Source organism: Macaca fascicularis, chromosome 7, assembly GCF_037993035.2.
Source record: "Macaca fascicularis isolate 582-1 chromosome 7, T2T-MFA8v1.1".
In the NCBI taxonomy this organism is placed as follows: Eukaryota; Metazoa; Chordata; class Mammalia; order Primates; family Cercopithecidae; genus Macaca; species Macaca fascicularis.
Window position 1 is genome coordinate 109,473,769 of NC_088381.1, and position 25,121 is coordinate 109,498,889.

Sequence of the window (25,121 nt, forward strand, 5' to 3'; positions counted from 1 at the left end):
CAAACAAAAAACACAACAGGGCCTAACCTCACATTATCCTGTGTGCTTACTGCCTTGTACCTTTCTATTTGGTTCATGTCATCTTTGCTGCCTAAAATACCCTTTTCTACCTCACTGTGTGGGTCATCCCTACTTACAGTTTCAGACCCAATTCAAGTGTCCACTTTTGCAAACGTTCCCTGATCTGCCACATAATTATTCCTTTTTTTTGTAATACACAAACACACTCACACCCTCACACTGACACACACATACCCATTTATTCTACTCTATTTCATTTACTTATGTCTTTCTTTTCTTCATTCCAGAATATGAGGTCATTGTTGATGGAAAAGAACACTTCATTATTTATCAGCATTGATTTGTTTGTTACGATCTGCCTATACTCAGAAAATCATAGGTTTAATCCAAGGCACAGCTAGGTTTCAGGATCCTAATGAATATCCACTGGCCTATGTTTTAATCCATAATCCAATTCGCCTCCTCTTCAAGAAAGAGTACAACTTAAAAATTATTATAATTCTTACTGCACCTGATTTAATTGTGAACTCATAAATTCTGTCTTGTTTAGATTAATGATTCTCTTCACAGCACTTCAAATTGTGACTCATACTACTATGTTTACTTAGAACTGCAATTTATCTTTTCCTACTCAAATTCCATAAATATTTTTTAAAACAAACGTCTTTTCTCTAAATGTGGGTGAATCTCTGTTCATCACAACAAGGAATCTCATTAATATGCTTTGGAGAGCCAAGAGGAGTCAGTATAGTCTAATTGATTTATTCCTTTCTCTGCTTCTCTCCAAGCTTACAGTTTTGGGACATCAGTTTAGTTTAGTTTTGTTTTGTTTTTGTTTTATTAAACTTAAAAATAGTAGTTGAAATACCTGATCTAAAAATCCTCTTCTAACTTTAAGTTTTTATTCTTGGGAAATTCAAGCATTTCCAGATACGAATAAATGGAGTAATTTGTAAAGTAATTATTACTGACCTGTATGTATTCATATTGTTTAAAGGCATATATTATTTTTTGTATAAGCAAAAACAAAAATGCAGTTAATCATGTATTTATCTGACAGACCTGGAGCAGTTACTGGATGCTGTTAATGTTTCCACTACAGATGCAAGAAAAGTGTCCCACACTTTCTGTCTGTCTGACTGTGACAGCCAAGATTAAATTAGGTAGGACAGTAATTCCAGAAACATGGCTTGGAGGGAGATAATGTTCATGACACAGAAACAATCTTGTAAACAGCAAATATTTTGTTTTATTCCAATAAAGGAATCTAAAATTTGAATTAAAAATACATTTATAAACTACTTTTCATCTTCTTAGACTGTAAATATCAACAAAACATTTTCATTATAATAACAAGTATAAATCACAGGGGCTGTATGTGAAATTAAGAGTAAATGTGAATTGTGTCATTATAATGTTGACTAAATCAGAGATATAGTACAATTAAATGTCAGATTTGATAAAGTACTTATTCAGTTGGAGTTAAGGTTAATAGACTGTGCACCAAGATTGTTTCATCATTACTTCATGCTTATGAAGTCTGAAACAGAATCAGAACAGGGAATAATCAGTTGCCTTTTTATCATGATTGCTAAATTTAAAAGACTTCTGATTGTCTTGGATTTCAGTTTCTTAAAGGCAGGTATTCTGTTTCACTTATTTCACAGTTATTAGCTTAGGACAAATACAACAAAAAAATATTTTAAAATAAATATGATCTACCCCTATTGAACAATATGTTCCATGTAAATTTTATGTATATAAACATATGGCTCTAGTTAATATTAAAATCAAAGAGGAGAAATTTAGGCAGGTGTTTGATATCACAAAACAAATGGTTAAAAAAAAAAAAGCCTGGCACATTATCTTATGCATTGTGACACTTAAGATATGAAATAATAAATACTAAATTTGAAAAGACAAAACATAAATTTAAGGATTCTTTGTACTGACTACATTTGAAAAAACTTATCATCTTATACAAATGTGATCTACATAGAATGTGAAACTCTGAATTTGCAGACTGGGTTATAGCTGAAACCACAGATACACTTCAGTACCTTGTGGATGATATTCACTCATTTTCTTTTCCAAAGTTTAACAACTTTGTTCAAATCTGGACTTTTGTTTATGGACTGCACTCATCAATGTTGCCTTTCAATCTGAGCTTTTACTTCTTAGTGTATACCATGGCATAGATGCATTGCACTAAGGCAAAAAAAAAAAAAAAAAAAAAAAAAAAGTAGGGTGCGGTGACTCATGCCTGCAATCCCAGCACTCTGGGAGGCTGAGGAGGGCGGATCACGAGGTCAGGAGATCCAGACCATCCTGGCTAACACGGTGAACACCCGTCTCTACTAAAAATACAAAAAGTTAGCCAGGCGTGGTCGTGGGTGCCTGTAGTCCCACCTACTCGGGAGGCTGAGGCAGGAGACTGGTGTGACCCCAGGAGGTGGAGCTTACAGTGAGCCCAGATCACGCCACTGCATTCTAGCCTGGGCGACAGAGTGAGACACCTTCTCAAAAAAAAAAAAAAAAAAAAAAAAAAAAGAAAAGAAAGCAAATGAGCCCCAGTGGGAGAGATTTTCAATCAACAAAGTGTCCAAGACTATATATTTCAAAAAACAGAAAAATATTTTCAGGGAAATCAATATTAGCTTTCAAAGAGTAGTTGCCACTTCAACTAAGCATTTGCTCTATGATTATAAAATCACCTTGCATATTTTTACAAAGAAGAATGTTTTCACATTTACATAAACTAGTGTAGGCATGGCCACTCTACACATATTGTTTTTCTTCTTTGGCATTTAAAGTTTCACTGTAAGTTTCAACTGGAGTGTTCTGTGCAACATTTTCCAGAAGCTTCTTTCCTAACTATTCAAAGAGGTACTCTCCTAATTCTCCAGTTCCAAAGAGAGTCATTCCGACACAGGGCAGGCAAGCCCTTACGTGGGGCTAAGCCAGCCAGGGTTCTTGAGTTTGCCCAGGAAAGAATTCAAGGGCAAGCCAGAGGTAGAAGGAAACAGCTTTACTGAGGAGGCAGTGTTACAGCTCCAGCGGTGCCGCTGCTCCGTGACTGCTCCTGCAAGGCTGCCCCATACTTAGGTAGAGACTAGAAGCTCAGGGCAGTTTAGCAATCACATTTATACACACTTTTAATAACATGTAGAGTAAGAATCCTCTTACCAAGCATAAATCAGAAGTTTTTAAACAACAAAAGCAAGAAAGAGAACTTAGTTGCATACTATAAAGACAGAACCCAATAAGCAGAAATGAGTTGAAGAGGTTGAGGAATCCATCTCATAGCTCACTGGCAATTTTCTAAATGAATAAGGAAGCGTAGTACTACTGAATCCAATCAAAGTTTCCAAGATGAGGTCAGTAGAAAAAGAAACTGCCTTATTTTAGTTCACTGCCTCACATAAGGGTCTATTTCAAAATTAGTAAATTTTTTATTTTTTACATTATGAGCATTTTCACATGTTAGAAAAAGTTAAGATTTAAAACTGCATCTCACCATTTACCAAACTGAAAAATAAAACCTTAGTGTGTTATAAAGATCCATCATATGTGCCTGGGGGTATGTGCATGTTTTACATATGACTACTTCTCTTTTTAAGAAATCATTCATTTACCCTCATCTTATCTTATTAAAAATATAAAATAAACATCTCTGTGGAATATAGGACAAAGTTTCTGAAAATACAGTGTTTAAGTTTAAAAAAAGCATTTCTAGATAACATACAGAGAATTGTTTATGTATTACTGAATAACTATTAACTTAGAGTTTACCTTTATTGTTTGCTTTCTCCATTTTGTTCCGTTCTAGATATGTCAAACTTTTTAATATGAAAGAAAACTGGAGAGTGATATATATCTTAGTAAATGAAGTCTATATCAGGAGGTACCTAATCCTAAAGCATACTGTTATGAAAATGAATGAATGAATAAATGTAATGCTAATATTTTTACACTTTTGGTTACATTATTTAGTATTAAAAAATAAAATAATCTTGAAAATATTCAACAAGAAAATGTAGCAAATCCTCAAAATTGTAAAATTATAAAAGGTAAGCTGGACACACAAATTTGAAAAAAATACAGAAAAGACTACAATGCCATATAATTTTTCACAGTAATTTTTCATGCAATTTCTTTTATTTCCTAAATTCTGTTGACAATAACACTATTATAAAATATATAATAAGTTCTCATAATCAGAGTCATGTTAATTTTTCAACAATATATTTTTTGGTTTTAAAATGTTCTAATGTTACAATATTACAAAATGTTAAAACATGCCAAGCTAAACACAAAATAAAACAATAATTTATGTTTTTGCATATCCAAGCAGAAATTAAATATATACTAGTTATAGCTCAATTAATAATTTATTAAATTAATAGTTTAATGTTGACAATAGACACATTTACTTTAAATAAAGTGGAAAAATACTGCATAGCAATATAATGCAGTTTAAAAACTATTAAACTAATCACATTTTCTACAAATATAAATGTTCATGATTATTTTAATAAACGGATGGTAAATAATTTAAAATCTATATTTAATATTTCTATGTTTATTTTCATATTACCCTATTTTTATTTTCAACAAATTTCTTAATATTTGTAACAATTAGTGTAATATTTTTCCCTCTGATGAGTTTTAAATACCTAATGATGGAGATTCTTTGTGTGTATATGTAAATAGGAGGTAGTTCCAGAGGTCTCAAAAAAGAACAAACTTGGACTTGATATATACATATATATATAGAGAGAGAGACAGAGAGAGTGTGTATATATACCTATAGAGAGAGAGAGAGAGAGAAACTAGTCTGAAAGCCAAAGACCAGCTGTATAAAATCCAAGGAAACTTCTTTGATTACTTCATTCTAAAACTAGCCCTTTTAAAGGGGAGATAATTTAAGGTACAAAACTTCTAAAAAGCATTTTGAGAACAAATGGCATCTGAGGAGAACAAGTTGGATATTGAAAATTTCGCTTAAATTTCATGTTTGAATTAATATATAATTTGGTATATGTATTATATATAATGGATAACATATATTACATAATATATATAATATGAGGGAAAATAAAAACATCAGTAGAATATTTTAGGTGTCTTCTCAAGGATTTTATCTCAAGAAGTTTTTATGAGCAGATTTTCTTGATTAAAAAGTAGTTTATTTTGAGAAACTGGGTTATCGGTACAATGCTTTAATATGATATTAGACATTCATACACAATTTAAGATAGACTAATGACAGGGAAGAGAAATGTTATCTATGGATTACCTACTTCTGCTGGGTAGTTTATATACAGGTAGTCATTAATAACTGTCAATCAACCCTAAATATAAATATTCTCCCTTCTATTTGACATGCATTAAAACTTGAAGATTCAGGTGAGTAAATAATTTACAAAAGTAACATGGTGAATCTCAGAACCATGACTCAAACCCAGGTTTGTTTCATTCCAAAACTTTGTTTAGTAATACCCTGGGCTATACCTGGTACTGCAGTAAAAGACTTCATACAGACGTTTCACAGACTACCTCCCAAGGCAGTTAGAATGGATGTGGGAAAAATAAACCAGAAACTAAGTGCAATAGAGAAGCTATTACTGGAGTTAATAGGAGGTGGTTCCAGAGGTCTCACAAAAGAACACACTTGGGCTTGATAACAAATTGTAGTTGGCAAAATAAAAGCAAGATCATAATGTAACAACTAATTTGTTGGTCTATTAACCTCTACTAGATAGTAAGCTCTATTATGAGGGACAGAGGCCATGAAAATTATGGTCAGTCTTCTTTCTCCAGTGCTTAGTGCTATAACAAGGCATTCAAAGAATTTACATGGAATGAACAAAACTGCAAGCAGAGAAATAAAGGACCTTTGTGGAGAAAGAAGTTTGATGCTAACCAGTCGCAGAAAGGATTCCCTTTCATTACAGAAGTCACAGTCACTAAGAGCTGAGATATAAATCCAAAAGAACTTTAACACCAAGCTAGCCAAAAGACTGCAGTCAGTTACAGGGCCAGGAATATTATGGAAGCAAAACATCAGTAAAAAAAAAAAAAAAAAAAAGAAAAAAAACAGTAACTCAGTCTTCTCTCTAAACAGGCCGTGATTTAAAGGGGAAAAGAAAAAGAACCAGTGAAGAGGTTAAAAGGCAAATTACCTAATCATGTTTTAGAAATTTGTTAAAAATGATTGCTCCAAAAGAAATGATCTGATTTCATGTAAATAAAACTTACCACACATCATTTATTTTAATAAAACAGATCTTTAATAAAATAAATTAAAATTAATTCTTCCTTCTAAATCTATGGGGGCTTGTAAGAAAGTCCAACCATGTGGTTACAACCACGTGAGAGTGTCACATTACTGCCGACTTGTGGCCACCTGCCTGAAATTCAAGGACAGATTTTCAAGATGAATAATTAAGAAGCTGAATCTGCCTCAACCTTGAAGACAGATTCAGTTTTCTAATTTGGCACCGGAGGCCATTATCCGTAGCAAACCAATACAGGAACAGGAAACCAAATACTGCATGTTCTCACTTATAAGTGGGAGCTAAATGATAAGAACACATGGACACATAGAGGAGAACGACATACACTGGAGCCTTTGTGAGAGTGGAAGGTGGGAGGAGGGAGAGGATCGGGAAAAATAACTAATGGGTACTAAGCTTAAGGCCTGGGTTATGAAGTAATCTGTACAATGAACCCCCATAACACAAGTTTACCTATGTAACAAACCTGCACATATATTCCTGAACTGAAAATAAAAGTTAAAAGCTGGGTGCGGTGGCTCACGCCTGTAATCCCAGCACTTCGGGAGGCCAAGGAGGGTGGATCACCTGAGGTCAGGAATTTGAGACCAGCCTGGCCAACATGGTGAAACCCAGTCTCCACTAAAAATACAAAAAGTTAGCTGGGTGTGGTGGCAGACACCTGTAATCCCAGCTACTTGGGAGGCTGAGGCAGGAGAATCGCTTGACCCTGGGAGGCAGAGGTTGCAGTGAGCTGAGATCGTGCCACTGCACTCCAGCCTGGGTGACAGAGTGAAAGCTCCATCTCAATAAATGAATGAATGAATGAATAAATAAATAATAAAAGAAAAAACAAGTTAAAAAAAAGAAAACCTGTCAAACTAAAGCTAAAAAGCCAAATATTTGTTATGTCATTGTACGGCAGATGCACTTGATAGCAATAACTCAAGCATACCCTGAGAAGGTCCCTATGGTGTAAGAAGAAGGTTTGTTTGGAGTTCGGACCTAAGAAATTCAGCAGTGGCCAACCTAGAGATTCACTCCTTAACTATGGGGGACTTCTGAACCCCTTGCCCATACCTTGGAACTCAGGCCATAAAGGGGACTGAGGATGTTTGTTTCGGGTAAAACGTAGGTTGCTAGCTAGAGATTCCTAAATGAAAACACTACATATCCTGAATGCTTTTTATAAACAGTAGCAGTTTTCCTGTCTAGCCCACCACTCCTGGCCCGAACTGTATATAACTCCTCAATAAACTCTGTGTCTGATTCACTGACTCTGGGTCTCTCCTTCTGCCTCTCAGACACGACGTCACATGTCATCCCTATTGGTGTTAATAGGAGTCTGGCATGACAACAGTTCTTAATCAGGCTTTTAACGTAAGTAAGTTGAAAAAATGAATGCCATAGACATTCAAACAGCTTATTATTTCTACCTAATATGATTTGGTGTGCCTACCTGTACTCCTAAATCAAGTCATGATAACAATTATTCTGATGTTTTATTTTTAAGATAATTGCTTTACGACTAGATTCATTTAGAAAACAGTTTCACTACTTAGTGGAAATCTTTTTGAAATGCTAGCTATACACACACGTAAAATTTAAAAATATTTCTTTCAAAGGCTAAAGCTAGGTGTGAATAGTTGTTCAACAGCATTATCAAAACACAAAAAGGGAAAATATAAAATATAGTACCATGCTTATCATTCAGTTTGGTATACAAGGTAAGAATAATTGAGGTGGCCCTGCTTCCCATATGTATTAACATACTTTGCTAGAAAGTCTACTTTTTATAAATTAAGGTGGCTTCATATTCCTGATGTAGGCTGCTAGTCATTCATACTTTAGCTTAAATTAGTCTGATATAATTTATTTTTTATTAAAAGCTCAACTAGATCTGTCTACTATGCCTTAATGGGAGTTTTGGTGAGAAGTAGAAATTGAATTGTAATAGCATAGAATTCTTCTTTGGGTTAGATAGTCCTCGATAGCATGGTGCATTTTGGAGCTCTTGGGTAACTAAATAGGAGCAGCAGACAAATGTGAGGAGTTGACATCAAGGTGTAAGCAAATAAGCAAGAAAAAAATATTAATGGAGATGAAAGATAAAATTTACTTCTAACTTTCAGTATTAAGAATTGTCCTTTCTCTACAGCAATGCTTATCTCTGAAATAATTCTTTTCCTTTGATCTCTCTCAAAAACTCTCTGCTGAGAGATTATATTTAGGATATAACACATTGTATTTTTGTTTCAAAAAATTAGGTTCAAAACCCATTTTTCTTAGTAAAATAAATGTCCACTTCCATCCGGTAATGTATTGGGTTCTCAGTGCTAGTTCCAGTTTTCATCAAGCAGACCTTGATCTTTTAGTTCACTATTATGATCTATAAAGGTTAACATAAAAGACAGAGATACAGAAAGAAAGGAAAGGAAATGTGTTTTATATAAATCAAGTTTAAAAAATCAAGAAATGATAAAATAAGAAAAAAATATTTCTGTAACTCAAAAGAAGATTAAATACTAAATACATTTGGTTCTTTGTGTTCCAATGAGAAATCTGTTTACCTATGTATGCTAGAAATATGCTGGGGTCTTCAACTTTGTTTTGAAGTCAGCTGAAATATATTTTTAGTGAGATCTAGTTGCTAAAATACACTGTATTCTAGGACTTCAAGGTCAGTTGCAACATTGGAAATATGCTCCTAATATAAGCACACTTCTTTTTATATTTCAAAACTAGGTAGATTTATAAAAAACTTCAATGTTTGGATTTCGTTTATTCTGTTTAACTCGGATTTGTTTTTAATGATATCCCTTCATTTCAGAAACTTGTATTTCCTTGTTTCTTCATACCAACTTCCAGTTTTGAACTGTCAGATAACTTATTATATTATATTACATTATATTAGTAAAAATAATCAAAGGCTTGTAACTCAGTAGTGATTTCTCACCCAGGAAATTTGAAGTTAAGGTATTTCCAATTTACAATAAGCTTCTTCAGTTATATATAAAACAAATTAATGAATTAAAGTGATAACTTAGCACATGCTTTAATCCATGTAAATAAAATTCATAATTCATGCAAACTAATTAACGCCATTAAAAAAATTAGATCATAACTTTTTTATTACTTTAAAGAGAAACTCAAATATTAAATAACAATATAAAGAGAAACTCATGTTATCTTTTGCTATTCATCACTTTAACTGAAAAACATTCACATCTCCATTAATTACCTGAAATTAGCAAAATACTCTTTCTTTCCCCAAATCGTGGATTATTCCAGGAAAATAGGCAGACCAACACTTATCACCATTGGCCCTCAGAAAAATGACCTGGGAGAACAAGAAAATCGACATTATCTTAAAAGTGATTTGACATATGGAGTACATCAGGGGACACATTAACAAAGTAAGGCAGATATTCTATAGAGGTAACGAGTTAAATCTAAATTATTTATGAAAAAAATTACTTCTCTTTAAATGTCAATGTTTAAAGGAACCCTATTCTACAAGGAACTTGTTTGAACTTTTAAAATTATGCCAACCTCAGAGTGGCTAATAACAATAGTTTTATGAGCAAATTAGAAATTCTTTTTGCAAACATCCTAGTTTTTGACCTGCTGGGGAATAAAATTTAAAGAAAAAACAAAACAAAACAAAAAAAACTTTGCTAGCTCTGACCTCCATTGGGAAAGAATATCCTGGTGTCTCTCCCGAGGTCTTGCCGTTTTCTAGCAACAATCATGAAACAAAATAGAAGCTTTCCTCTTCCCCTCTCTTTGCAAATTCTGATCAGCTTATGTAGGAGGGAAAAGAGCAAATGCTGAACCGGGAGAGTGAAAGTTATCTGGTTGTAGCAGAGATTTTTGAGATAAAATGAGGAAAGTAGAGAAAGGCACTTTCAAATATAATGCATGATACACAGGAAGGCTACAGGAAACAGAAAGAAGGTGTTTTCCTGGGCCTGGTAGGGCTTGAAAGAACAATGAAAAGTTAAGCATTATTACTCCCAGCATTAAGGAAACGTCGATTTCATCTTTCTCAAGCTGTCCCCCCCCCCCCCACACACACAGTTTCTAAAACGAGAACACACACACAAAATTCCAGTATAGTATTTGAACTTTGTTTTCTCCCAACCCTTGAATTGTTACAGCTAGTTTAGTGTGTCCCCTCCCTACCTCAGTCTGGACAACATAAAAAAGAAAACAGAAAGTTATTCAGCCCAGCGATGCAAGGTCTTTGGGTTTCTCATTCAACACTTTACACTTTGATCCCTGAGGTAACGGAAAATCCTTATCGCCTAGACTTTCATTGGTTCCTATCAGCTCGGCTGGAAAGGATGGCAAGTGGGACAATCCTGAAGAAAACGGAGTCACCCCCACGTCCTAAAGTACTTGGAAGTGCTCACTGGGATCTGCCTGTACTCCAGGCTGGTGCAACTCCACCGCCCTCCAGTGAAGTCCCAGAAGTGATCAAGTTTAAAGTGAAAGGAGGATGGAAGCATTATTTCTCCCTGTGCCTCCGGAGTCTGTGGCTTCAGTTTGCTGCAGGTTCTCTCCGTGGACTTCTCAGAAACCTCAATTTTCCACTTCGAGGGACAGAAAGCTACAAGGAAAACGCTGATGGCTTTGGTGAAGATTCTCCTGGACTTCAGTGGTGTCCTCTGGTACATCTGTCCGCGGTGTCCCTTTGGTTTATTTCTGTGGTCTTACTGCGCAGTCCCCCGGCGGCTGGGATTTTGGCTCTCCAGCTCTCCAACTCAAATCCTGAGCCTCCTAAGCTCCCGCGGAGACCCCGAAGTCCCGGATCTGGCGCCGCTCGCAGTCCTGGAGGGAGGCTGCAGGGCTAGAAGTGCAGTCCCGGAGCTGCGCTACTCTGGAAAGCAAAGCAGCCAGACGTGGCTTGAGTGGATTCCTAAGCCCAGGATTGGATCGGGAGTACCAGGGGCAGAGAAGGGGAGCAGAGGAAAGAAAGGAGATGTGAGCAGTTTCCACCTAAAGCACTTCACTCCTCGGGTTCTTCCCCTACAGAGATAGCTGTGTGGGTCTTTCTTACCCGTGGGTGCAGCTGTGCGCCTTTGGGGTGAGCCCAAGGTTGTGCTCGAGTATATGCGCGCCTGTGCACTTCCAGGGCAATGGTAAAGCCTGGCAAAGCTTTTTGGAACAAAACGAAAGAGCTCCCTATCCATGGAGGCCACCGGCATGGGCCTTTGCCAAATAGGGCAGAAGAAACCCTTGTTAGCCAGCTTCCTTTTTGCAACTTCCTACTCTTCCATTGCCTTTGGGGGTACAGACTGGTGTCTGGGCTAGCTAGGATCAGAGCTGAGAGCGAAGGTGCGCGCAGTGTCCGAAGACCACGTGCTGGTGAACCCACAATGAGAAGCGAAAGGGTTTCAGGATTTTAGCAGAAAAGAAGAGCAAGATTTCACTTAGGGTTCTTTAGAAGAAAGAGTTAACTTTGCTTACTGGCTTTTTCAGGCTGGGCGGAGTGGGGATATAGGGTCGGGGAGAGAAGCACTGGGAGTCTTGTCGGAGTCTAAAGCAAAACCAGGCGAGGGCTCCGGGCAGATCCATTCCCGCAGGGCCCTGTCTAACCTCCTTTCCAGTCGCACCTCTTTTCTGCTTTAGACCCTGCTTCTGTACCGGTGACCTTACAGACCAGGTCTGGATTATGAAGATTGTTGGGCTCCCTTTCTGCCCTTGACATACTAAAATGTGACAAACTGCAGTATTCGTAATGTCTGATGCTGAGCTGATTCCCAAATATAAATGTTCTTTACAGAATCCGCTCCCATCTGATTAGTAAGCAAATCACCACCCACAACTAAGGGGACAGCGGAAGCCAGCCTCAGATGACTGAAACCCCCAAGTCAGTAGCTCTCCTTCTCAAAATTTCCGGCGGGTTATTATAACTAATGCCTTTTCCCACCTCCCTAAGCAGCCGAAGCTTGACTCAGTGATGATTCTCTCTATCCCACAACCGAGAGGAAGTGGGCGATCAGCAAATTGCCCTTTTGCAGGAGGCTGGGGACGCCCCTGGAAGTTCGCTTTCATCCTCCAGGTTTTCTGCCTTTTCCCTTCCCCCTTCCTGCAACGCCCCCGCGCCGCCTCAGCCTGGGGATTTCCCGGCGCTTCGCCCGCCCTCTCCGCACCCCCCAGATAAATCGGTTCAGAACTAGTCTGGCTGGGAGGCCCGAGGGCTGAGAGCAGCTGACCGGTCCCGGCCGGGGTCTCACGGACTCTCGGGGTCTGGCCGACACGGCCGCTCCCGTCACTGCGGCGCCGGCCGAGCTCACGGCCGCGCGCCCGCCGCCGCCGCCGCCGCCGCCGCCGCCTCCATGCTGCAGCGCGGGGCTCAGTTCCACGCGGCCAGGAGGCCGCCGTTGCCGACACGCACAGCCTTGGGAAGCCTGGCTCCCGGGTCCGCCCCGGCCGCGGCCGCAGCCCCGGACCTCGGCTGCTTGCCTCGCGCCTGAACTGCGGACTCGCCCCAGCGCGGTGGCCAGCGGGCGGGGCGCTGTGTGCAGCGGCGCGCAGGGAGGCGGTGAGCGTGTGCAGAGCTGCCCGAACGGAGGACTATGTATGTGTGTGCGCGTGTTTGCGCGTGTTTTTCATTCTTCCCTTGAGAATGTGAATTGTTTAGCAGCTGGCAGCTCCCTTAGGATTCTTGACTTTGGGGAGCTCTGGGCTGTGAGCACAGCCCACCCATATAATTCATTTTGCACCGTCGGTTATATCAGGAAAAAAAGCGCAACTGGACGGGGGTGGGGCAGACCAACGAAACCTTCTGGAGACACACACATACACACACACTCACAGGAGAGAGGAAGAAATGAAAGACTTGAGAAGACTTTGATAACCTCCCTGCTGGCCCTTCTGTTTTCCGGAAAGATCCTGGATGTTGGCTACCTTTTCAAGTCATCTTGGCATGTCTCTAGTGTTTTGTAAGCCGCTTTCCAGCTAGCTGCGTGTGTGTGTGCGCGCGTGTGTGTACGCGCGCGCCTATCTGATGCATTTGACTGTCTTTTATCCAACTGCCCAGAAGCAAATGTGTTAAGTCGGCGATGCCCCTTCGTGCCCGGGTTCTTGCAGAGCTCTGAGGACGCCCAGACCCATTTTCCTGGCTGGATTTGGAGCAGCTGCTGGGCTGTGGACCCAGGTGTGTGGATCGCTTTATCCAGAAGCTTGGAAAGCGCCAGTATTGACCTGCTTCCAGGTACATCACAAGGTCAATAGAGGGTCTTGCAGCCCTCTTGTTTCCGTTTATCTACACCTTCTTCTCTTGGCCAGAAGGATATTTACGTTTTGGTCCACAGCATTTGAAGCCAAAAGTTCAGCCCTTCGAACTGGTTTGCTATACAAAACAAAACAAAACAAAACAAAAAAGGTAATGAGGATTGCTTATCAAACTGCTTAACAAAATCCCCGACTCTTCCTCAGCCCTTTCTCGGCTCCCTCCTCTCCACCAAAATGTCACCAGCTCTTGAATTACGTGGATTCGGGTTGGAGGAGAACTTGAAGGAAACGTGATTAAAGGGCTATGCGAGAACGCTCTCTTTGCTGCCCGCGGTCCTGTGGGCTTCGAAGCCAATCGTGAGAAGGACCGGTTCCCTCCGTGCTGCTTCCTCCCCGTGCAGTGCCGGGTGTGCGTGTGTAAGTGTGAGTGCAAGTGCGCGCGCGCCCGGGTGCGAGTGTGTGTGAGTGTGAGCGTGTGTCTGTGTGTGCGTGCGCGGCCGCCCTGCCTCTGCCCGCTCCCCGGGCGCGGAGCCGCGGGTTTCATGGGGCGATTGCAGCGGATCCCCCACCCAGCGCGACCTGCGGGCAGCGGCGGCAGTGGCAGGAGCTGCCTTTCCGACTCCCTAGGATGCGGGTGCTGAGCTATGGCAAAGGGCAGCGAAGTGACGAGCGAGACACGCGTACGACTGTGAAAGCCACCTGGAGCCACCTTGCCGGGATTGTACCTGCAGGCAGAAAGTCTTCCTACGACCGTCTTTTCCCCTAGAGGCACCAGGTAACAAGCCAAGGATTACTCGCCTCACCCAATTTCCTTTAGATCTTGTTTCTAGTGTCTTATCTGCATTGCAGGCTACTTTACTTATTAATGTTTTGAAAATCATTGGGAAGGATTGAGTATCCAAGGGCGCCTGCTCTGTGATTTTGTAATACAATTTCTAGTAGGTGAAATATACATCTATACCTGAGCACTTAATCTAGTAGTGAAAGCTTTGGGAATATGGATGTGCTCCACCCTGAGGATATTTTTTGAGAGCTAGGCGTGTGGAACCTGTCTGATGATGCCAGAGATCAAAATTCTGTTTCCTTCAGGCTATGGTTGCCACGGACCATTTGGTACCCAACCCTCTCCAGATTGTGGAGTGTGAGTGGGTGTTTGGTTTCCACCCATCATTTAAACCAAAGATCTTTTTTACCCTTTTCTACCTCTGGTGCCAGGTTGTTTTCTTTCCTTGTTGTGGAGGAGCTTGCCAGATCTTTTTAGTAGTTGTAAATTACGCATCTGGAGACTTTGACTTGAAATGGAGTTTTCTTGGAACTTGGTTTGCATGAAAGGGAATATATTGTCACGGGTGTGTGTCTTGAGATATGGTGTTTAACTGCCAGGGCGTGCTTTTATGTAGCAGAATAAATCCATGAAAGAAGTCATTTTTATATCTAGCAGAACCAGGCTAAACCGATAGCCACCACCCAACGTTCTCTCCAGCTGTATTGTCTCCGTCACGTCACGGAGAGGGGCTCCTCTGCGCGGTTTTTTTTTTTTTTTTTTTTTTGTCTCTGTATAATAGATACTTTGAATTTCTTTTTCCGGTGCCTTGATTTACAAGGAGCAGGTTGGATTTGCGACTGCCTAATTAACATATTGGGTCTGATATGTTAAAATGAGATTCCCATGGCCAGCTGAAGCAGAACAAATTTAGTTAACTTCCAGAGCCCTTTACCCTGGCGCCTTTTCCCCCTGAATTCCCTTTCATCCTATCTCAGCGCCCGCCCCCAAAGGAAAATTTCACTCCCTTCTCGAAGACATTAGAATTAACAAGATAAAGCACTTCCAAAGTAGTCTCATCAATGTTTTATTCCATAGTGAAGACGGTCTGAATAATTTAGCTAAGGAGTGTTAGTTTGTCTCCCGCCTTTGGGAGCTGCTTTCTGGCTACATTCAGCGGAGGACTTGGCCCAGCCAAGCTCAGGGTTCCCTGCTTCAGGAGGCAGTGACTGGGGCTGTTGGGGGGTGGGGGGTTCTGTTTGCTAAAGCCGCTTAGGAAGTGTAGGGGCGCTGCCTGATTTTCCTCCACTCGCTGCGTTTCTGTAGATATCCATATGATGGCATTTGCAGACTTCTAGCTGGCCCATACCTGCTCTGCTTGTCCCTGCGTACTGACGTCCCCAACTCCTCTTCGAGTCTGGGCTCGGCTGCTGCTGCAGCCCTCGCAGGCTGGTGGTGCTACAAGGCCATGAATGCAGCGGGCTTTGGGGGCTGGGCTCTGCCACTGCAGCTGGCTGGCGGGCTTTGACACTTTCTCCGAGCGGGGCGGAAGAGCTCAGCGGACCCCCTGGCAGACAGCAAGCGGATCGTGGCCGAGGCGGCCGCCTGGATGTGAGAGGAGGGAGATGCCCAGAGCCACAGAGGAGCGTGGAGGGCGGTGGTGTCCTGCCTTTGCCTGCAAAACCTTTCTCTCTCTCTCCCTGTCCCTCCCCTCGGCCATGAATATTCAAGAATATGGAAGGAAAGCTGGCTACAAAAATGTCTTGATATTCAAATACTGCATGATTTATCAGGATTAAAACCTGAAGCTAAGTGTGTATTTCCTAGATTTCCATTTGTTCCTCTTTCTAACCCCCCTTCTTGCTCTCCTCGGTTTGATCATGTCATTTATACCCGTATTGTTTCTAGTTGAAACACCTCTGTAAAGTCAACTAACCTTCCTCCCCAACCTGGTACCCAATAAACGTGAAAGAGGAGGACATGAGGGCCACTCTTCAGATAGATTTGCTTTGTAACTTCAAGCTGCAGGGATAACCAAGGAATGATACAGAAGATACCTCGACTTTAACAGAACTTCCCCCTCTGAGGTCCCGGGCGGGCGGGGGTGGGGGTGGGGGTGGGGGGCGGGCAGTGGGCGGAGGGGAAGTGTATTGCCTGGATTAAATAATGAAATAAATGAAAGATAACAGATAATTGGGAATACATTTAAAAATGATTTTTTTCTTTTATTTTCCTTTTTTTTTTCTTTTTCTCTTTTGATGAATTTACTTCTAATCCTCTTATCACTCAGAAAATCTTAGAAATCTGATTTGTGTATTCTAAACGTCTGACAAGGACACCACTTTGTCCTCCCAAATTACCCCAGAGTACTATTACAACAGTATTGATATCATACTTACAATATTTGTTAGCAAGTAAGTTATACCTATCTAGAGAGTGCCCAAGAAAAAAGAAATGCTGGTGAATATAGGTTCTTGGAAAATAAGGTGTTTTCACCACCTCCCACCTATTTCACTTTCTTCTGGCCTTTTCCCACTAAGGATTCGATTTTTTGCAGGTTAAGCTTTGTTCTTCCACCTTCAGCCTCAGGGAGGGCAAAGCAAACGCATTAAAATGGATGCTGAATGCTCAGAAACCTAAACAGATGATGGTGTGATGCATGTTTGAAAATGTCACTCATTGGTGCGGATTGGACTTAGGTTAAAGGTCATAACTAAATAGAACTACTAGCACACGGTTACATGCATAGAGGTTCCTAAGGGGGGGAAAAGATTTCTGCTACCTTTTTCTTCTCCCTTTTCTGGAAAAATGGAGAGGGTACAAGTTACTTTGAAAATCTGAGTCCACTGTCCTTGCTAAGAATTGTCTTTAGATAGAGCTGGCCTGGCTCACTAGCCTGACTCATTGATGAATTAACACTTCAGGTATTGATAGGACATTTCCCAGCCAAAAGCCTCCTTCTTTGTAAGCCCTCTTTTAGTCACTATTAATAGGGACAGAACAATAGGATATCTATAAGAACAAGCATAAGCAGATAGGTGAAAAGAAGTTGTCGTTTGATTCCTGTACCTTGGATAATTTCTTTTAGACATTTTTTTCCCTTTCTCTTTTCAAGAGGAGAATGACCTTGAACACCAGGCTTCTGTTCTTTCACACACCTCTCTCCTTCCCTCATAGATCTAATGTGTGTATGAGCACACACAGCTTGTTTTTGAAATATGAGATTCCTGTGCTGATGTTCTGGGAGAAGTTCATAAAGGTTTAGTTCTGACTGACACCAGCCAGAAGTGATTTCTTTCCTTTTTCTGAAGAGGGGATAGCAAGAGCTGTAGTTACCTGTGGGAGAATACCTCCACCCTATTCCCTCTTCAATTATTTTTGTCTCCTCTGTCATTAAATGGATTTTGCGTGTTGAAGCAGTATCTGGTTATGGCATTAGTGTTTAAATGATCTTCATATGTTATGTCATGTTTTATCACCCTTTCATCTTTTCATGAATGGCTTTCATTTCCTTTGTCCATTTAAATCAGTTATCTTGATCTTGTTGCTGTTTGAAGCACTTTTGGCGTAGTAGTTTTGCTGAGTTTTCTTGCTGGTGAAATTGAGATCTTGCTTTCTGCTGATGTATTGCTGTGTTGTTATATGGTTGGGATGAGATGCTTGCAGGTATCTAACAATATTCCTGCCTCTACATGACACTACTACATAATATCTACTAAATTATGTATTTTAAAATAAATGTATCATAAATAAGATTGCTAATAAGTTTTATTGACAATTTTGAGGCTGGAAAAAGGAAGCTACTTGAAACTTCCTAAAGGCTTAACTGGCTAACCTAGTAGCTTATTTCAGTGATTTTTATTTTCTGGTTACTTAAAAATGTAACATATTGGCATTATCTTCAGGGTTTTGTATATAGTATAATGAATTTTGTGTTTTATGTATTATTGAAGAGTAAAACTGGAAATTTGGACCTTGTAGGTGTGAGTGTGAGCCCCTAGAATACATAACTAGCAGATAATTTTGCTAAATCATTCCAATAATACACATGTGCATACTCTGCCTTGTTCAACAAGCCTTGGACTGAGACTACTTATTCTGGTTGCAGGGCCCACATTTTTATTCTCATGGCATCCTTCAATCATTGAGGACTGTTTAGAACCTAAGGCTGTATAATTTGTTCATTACATGGTATGTGCATAGTGAAATTAAGAAGTATTATGTTCATAATTATTGAAGCTATTCCACTTAGAGGTGAACCATTTTTAGTATGCTCTACCAACATAAATTGTATGTTATTATGAAAATTCCAGTTTCATGTAACAGAAGACAGAAATGTAAGAATTTAATTCAAAGATAGCCAATGCTACTTTTAAGCTTTTTCATCATATTGTTGTGAAGGATACTGTGTTGACAAAATAATTTTTACTAAACATAATTTAATTTTACATAAACATTTTACATGACATAATTTAATACTAATTATGAAGTTGGTTAATAAGTGGTAAAAATTACAATGGAATTACATGTTTACATAACTCTGCTGTCCGTCATTTCACTGATTCCAAGTAAACCACATGAAAAGTATTTATTGTTTAAACTGCAAACTACATTTGTAATATTTCTCAGAAATTGGTTTTCATAGGCAGTGTTTAAGTTACATGGTCACATTGGCAGGAAAATGTCAATTGACAAGTTTGTTCTTCTTAGAAAATATGTCTTCCTTTGGGCATATACCCAGTAATGGGATTTCTGTGTCAAATATTATTTCTGGTTCTAAGTCTTTGAGGAATCACCACCCTGTCTTCCACAATGGTTGAACTAATTTGCATTCCAACCATGGCACATATTTACCTATTTAACAAACCTGCACATCCTGCACATGTATCCCAGAACTTAAAATAAGAAAATATATCTTTTTACAAAAGAAATCTTTCAAAACTCAAAAGCTCACACTGTTCTTGCATTTTTTTTTGTATGTGTGTGGGAGCATGGATATAATTTATTGCTCTAAAACATCTTCCAAATCAAATATTTTGAAAATGGTATTATAATCCTCGTGGGAAACAATTGTAGAATTTTGATAGAAAATTGAATCTATTTTAGATTTTACAATAATAAAAGACTCTAGAAAAGAAGTAATACATTAAATGATTAAGGTTTCAACAAATTCTGGGAGCAGTGTCTGAATTCTTAGAAAAAAACAACAAAAAAATAATTCATTCAATAGATGCTCAATCAAAAATAGTATATTTAATCAGGAATGGAAGCCTAAACAATGCTGTTTATCTTGATCTATTTTCACTCCACCACATTCAGCTCTTTTGAGGAAGTGCTAAAGAGCCTTGCAGGACAAACTTCAATTTACTTCTTGATTTCAGTGTTCGTTTTTATTCCTTATTTTCTATCTTCAAGTAGGTTTTCCATGGATTTTAGTGGTATTACCTCCCAAGTACTAGAATATTTGTATTAATGTGATTTACTAGTGGGGACATACCGACTACATTGCTATGAAGCCTAACTTTCTCTTATCTCTTTTGCAAATATAGGATGTGGTACTTTTCTTATTAGTTAGCTCTCCTTTTATTATTTTTTTATGGTGTGAAGATTTGTCAAGTTTTTGAGTGGTTTATTTACACTTGTTTTTATAAGTGTTTAGACATTTGTACAGCAACATTAAACTACATATAATTTATATGGCAGCATTGAACGCTACATGAGTAGTGAATATGCTTTATTTTATGTGGATAGATATCTTGAGATCATTAATATTCACAAATATTTTAATTTGGAATCCTACACTCAATAAAACTAGGTCTAACTTTATGAAAAGTTTAAGGTTATTTTTAGGAATTATGTTAGGATATTTGCCATGTATTGACTTTTTAAATATCAGACACTTAAACAATGTATAACTGGACATTGGGACCTGACCTCAATAACTCATTTTCTTAGTAACATGAAAAATACAAACAAATGAATAAGCTTGAAAGTAATTTATGAGCTGAAACTTTTAGTTCTATTTTGATGTTCTACACTTTGTAGTGGGAGAGAGAGAAGAAATTAAGAAATCATGGCTGTGTTTCGTAGAGGTTGGTATTGTGCAGCAGTTAAATTAAAAGGAACTATGGAATTCTGCCTCCCTCGGTCACAGTCCTGTATAACCTTGAACAAGTCTTTGAACTTCTCTGAGCATCATAATCCTCACCAGAGAAAGAGGGGTAATAATATAACTTATGCAATCAGGCTGTCTGGAGGTTTCAGTGATATAGTTCATTAGGCACCTGACTGTGATTATCATTGTCATCATCACCATGATCATCTCATCATTAGCTAGCGTAAGCATGAAGAGGGAAAGTATAAAGGAGGTGACAATTGTATGGCTTCAAAAGCTCGTCAGACCAGGGGTCATATAGTCCAGTGTCTTCAGGAACCAGGCAGAAGATGTAAAGCAGAGAATCTCGCTGAGTTTAAGAAATCATAGACTGTATTTCTAATATACTGGAGAGTGCATGACTTACCCAAAGATGTTCAAATTTATTCATTTTAATCTCTGATGGACATGGCATTAGACAACTTGTAAGTTCTCCTGACATGTATATTAAATCTTAATTTTTTTTTTAAAGCATCTCTGCCAAGTGGTCATCTTGACTAAGCTTGAGTAACTTTAGTAATTCCCAAATCACTCCACCTAAAATATATTATTTCACTTTCATATAGATGTATTATAATTTTCTCTTTTAACTTGAGCCAAAACTCTGGCATCTTGTAGCTTCTAATTATTTTTAACATGGTAGAAAGAGGCACACAAGTCTAATTCCTAATGGTAGTACTTCAAGTATTTGCGCTGAGTTCCTTGAAATTTCCAAACCACAATTGCTGTGCTTATGACTAAACACATCTTGGCCGTAAACTGGTTTAGGACAGTTTTCTGTATATCATGATTTCAAGTCCTTTTGCCTTTAATGGTCAATAAATGTTAGCTGTCATTAGTCTTCATCATCACCATTTTCTGGAAGGTCTTCATTTGTTATCCAAATTTTCACTTAAGCATGCCAACAACCCACGTGGGTAGACTACCATCCAGTTAAGCAGCGCCATTACTTGCGTGCTTTTGGAGCAGACAAAGCAAGAAAATGCTGTAACTCTCCAGCCTACACTTATTTTAGATGTTACAATTTGATCAATGTTTTCTTTCCCGCTGAGCCTGGCATTGGAGTTCTTAACATATATACCTCTTTTTTAAAAAATTAAAAATCATTTTTAAACATTTTTGTGGGTGCATAGTAGGTGTATATATTTCTGGGGTACATGAGATATTTTGATACAGGCACGCAATACGAACTATGCACATCATTGTGAATGGGGTATCCATCCCTTCAAACATTTATCTCTTGAATTACAAACAATCCAATTACACACTAAGTTTACTTCTTCAAGATACAACAACTGGTCAATCTGAACACTGGATTAAACGTATTTGCTATTATGAGTTCTGGCACTTTTCGAACATTCAGATCATTTGATTTACTCATGATAACCAAGTTGCTTAAATCTTTTCCAATAAATAGTGAGAGAAAATTCAGTAATATATTTTAATGTTATTGTTCATAATAAATATGAACAACAATGAAATGGAGCAACACAAGAAGAGTACATTTTCACCTTACTCTAAGGTGATTGGCTGGCTGCATCATGAGCTCTCTGTTCTAGACAAGAATGACTCAAGTATATGCTTTAATTCCATTAACACATATTTATTTGGCATTTAATGCATACTTATATTTTCTGCTAAACATTTCTCCTTTAAGTCACAGAAGCCAAAATGGCATAGATGCCACTCTAGAAAAGTTGCAATCTAGAGTGAGAAACAAATATTCTTTCAGAGAGGAGCCCTAATCCTGAATCAGTCTTGATGACATTCTCACACCTTTTCCTCTAGATGCCATTGATCTCTATATTATTTACTAAATTAATTTTTGTTACCTCCTCCATTGTTTAATAAAATTGATTATTAAGCTCCTAGCAGTTTTTCAGCCTCTATATGAGGTTATCTAATTCCTAAAAAGGGGAAAAATAATTTGAATACAGAAGAAAATGACACGTAAACTTACTTGACTAAGTATCCTGGTCAAATGAGTCTTTTGGTTATCAACATTATCCATAGTCTTGAATGGTATTGTCTTTAGGCATCCTGTTTAAAAATTTTTTAAAATTTTGCATTTGATGTGAATTCAAATAGTTGTCAAGATCAACACACCACATATAAATATAGTTATTTCCTTAATGACTTCTTCATTATGTATGTTAGCAATTGCAGAAGACCCTTGGGGACCAATCCAAGACATGTTTAAGGCAGTTCATAAATTTGCCCCTTCTTTTGTTCTTTCTGTCTCAACTGTAAAGTGTTTCTTTGATTTTCTTTGCTCTTATATAGCTAATTGTTTTCAATGTACTTGCCTTCCTTTTAAAGTTCGTGATAGGAACTTACTAAGAACATAAATAATAAGGTTGCTAGGTACGTTGGTAAAATAAGGACCTAAGGCTAAATAAAAGTCTAAGGCTTCATCCTCTGAAACAAGCACGTGAGCTTTCCATGTACTTGCTGAGGACAGCACTGAAAGATGCTAATATAACTTGGATAATATATAACAGATGACCATGACCATCAGCATCATCTTCATCATATTCTGAGAAGGTGGTCTTTTCCTAGCACTGTAGATTTTTACTTTTCTCTACTCTATGCACTAACCCTACAACTTTATCATGATTGTCTCTGTTTTTTAGGGGAACATATTGAGGCCCAGTGTGGTTAATTTGCTTGCCCATGATTATACAGCTAAGATGATAGGGCTAGAATTAAAATCCAAAAATTTTTGATTCTAAAGAGGATGCTCTGTCGGCTACACCTAGGGGATTGCCCTTTTATCCTACTGCTTATGGCTGTTTTCCATTGATTATTACAAAAAAATGTGTTTTTAATCTCCTTCAAGGATGATGAGCATCCTCTGATCATATATCCTATTTTTAGTTACTCATGTGCTTATGGTACTCTATAAATTGCCATGTCTTATGTAGTTTATAAAAACACTTTATCCACTAGGAGATTCTGTAGTTGTTTATATTGAGAAGGTATTTGCATCCTGAGTCTGGGATATAAATATATACTAAAACTTTTTGATAAAATAGACTGTGTGATTTTGGGTGATTTGCTGTCTTTAATTTTCAGTTCCCATCTGCAGGAGGGACTGGCAAGCCATTTAAACGGACTGGTATGCTGTAAGTAATAAATAAATGTTCAGGTTAACATGTTTCCTAGTGCAAAAGAATCAGAACATACTGCGATATCATGGTGGGGTGAAACTTACAGATCATTCTGTCCATCATTAACACCCTGGCATTTGTCTTATCATGCTCTGCCTTCCACTCACCTCTTCTTCTTTTGCTGTACTATTTGTGTAGACTGCTGTTGATGCTCTTAATGAGTGCTTCAGGTGTTACTCTTGTTACCTCTTCCCTTTGGCAGAGAGTGGAAAAGAAGTCACTTGACAAACTCATTTTCTCATCTTGAATCACTGGTGTTATTTCTGTGACAGAGGGGCTTGATGATAGGCAGTCAAAATCTGGGCTTAATTCCAGATATAACTGTTATCAGGACAAATCTTTTCTAAAGTAAGCCCTGTGATGTTTTCCTATCTGTAAGCTATGTTGTTACCTCTTGAATTCAAAATGGCCACAAATTCATTGCAGTGCTTCTCATCAAGAATAGATGTGTGTTTCTCTTCTCTTTGAATCTGAACTGGCCTTTTTACTTGCTTTCAACAATAGGGATTGCAGAAGTGATATGGTATAATTTTCAAGCCTAATCCTCCAGAAACTATGTAGCTTCTACTCTTGTTCTTTTCAAAAAATGTTACCATTATGTGAAGAAACATGGATTCCTCTGCTGAGGACAAGTGACCTGGCTAACAGCAGCTCCAATGGCCAGACATGTGGATGAGGCCACCTGAGACCATTCACACATATTAGAACCTCCAGATAATTATAGTCACAAGAGTGACGCCAGGTGAGACCAGCAGAAGAACTAAGCAACTCAGGCCAGCCCAAATTGCTGACCCACAATTCATAAACAAATAAAATGGTTGTCACTTTAAGCCACAAAATTATGTAATCAGAATAGATAACTGAGACATCTATCTTAGGTACTGAGACATAGCCAGACACCATACCTCTCTGGAAGAAAAGCCTGGCTCTCTTTTTTAAAAATGCTTTCAACAAATATTTGTTAAATATCTACCATAACTAAGCATGATGCCCCTCATTCCATGCATTCATATATTTTTAAGGCGGAATATATTCTTTTCTTACACCTTTGGAAATATTTGCTGATTTCTCAGTAGGTAAAATTGTCTATGATATTTCCTAACATGTACATGATAAGTAATTTTGATTTGCCTAATTTATAACTTACTGACTTATCGTTGCATTAGAGAAGCTCCTCTGAAAAGGTTGTCCTCTTGTGCTAGGAGTAATGCTATTCACCTAAAACCCAAGGGAAACTTTGACTCTTTTTTCCTCCAAGTGCTATTTGGGCTTGATTTAGTTCAGTGTGATATTCTGTAATTTCTCCAAGATTTCATTGTATCTTCTAATTATATTTTGGTGATTCATATTTACTATTCATTTCTTTTGCAAATTAAATCTATATTGCACAATTACTTTATCCTGGGCCTTGATATTCATCTTCTTTTATTTAATAATATTCTCATTCATGTATCAAATTACTCTACAGGAATTTGACATACTGTTACAGGTAT

At 38.4% G+C, this 25,121-nt stretch overlaps 1 protein-coding gene and 1 non-coding gene across 51 annotated transcripts in view; both read left to right on the forward strand.

Annotated features, from left to right (window-relative positions):
- The first annotated feature begins 1,064 nt into the window (after nt 1–1,064).
- Nucleotides 1,065–1,195, forward strand: LOC123574980 (small nucleolar RNA SNORA31). Its single transcript, XR_006700153.1, has one exon. It is a non-coding gene; the product is annotated as a small nucleolar RNA SNORA31 (small nucleolar RNA).
- Nucleotides 1,196–12,476: 11,281 nt separating this feature from the next.
- Nucleotides 12,477–25,121, forward strand: part of LRFN5 (leucine rich repeat and fibronectin type III domain containing 5) — a 285,174-nt gene continuing 272,529 nt past the window's right edge. For 42 of the 50 annotated variants that reach the window (XR_012415752.1, XR_012415749.1, XR_012415754.1 and 39 more), the window contains exon 1: nt 12,477–14,316. The gene's annotated coding sequence lies outside the window, so the exon portion shown is untranslated. The remainder of the gene's footprint in view (nt 14,317–25,121) is intronic. The other 8 variants (XM_073997307.1, XM_073997300.1, XM_073997299.1 and 5 more) reach the window with 2 other exon arrangements.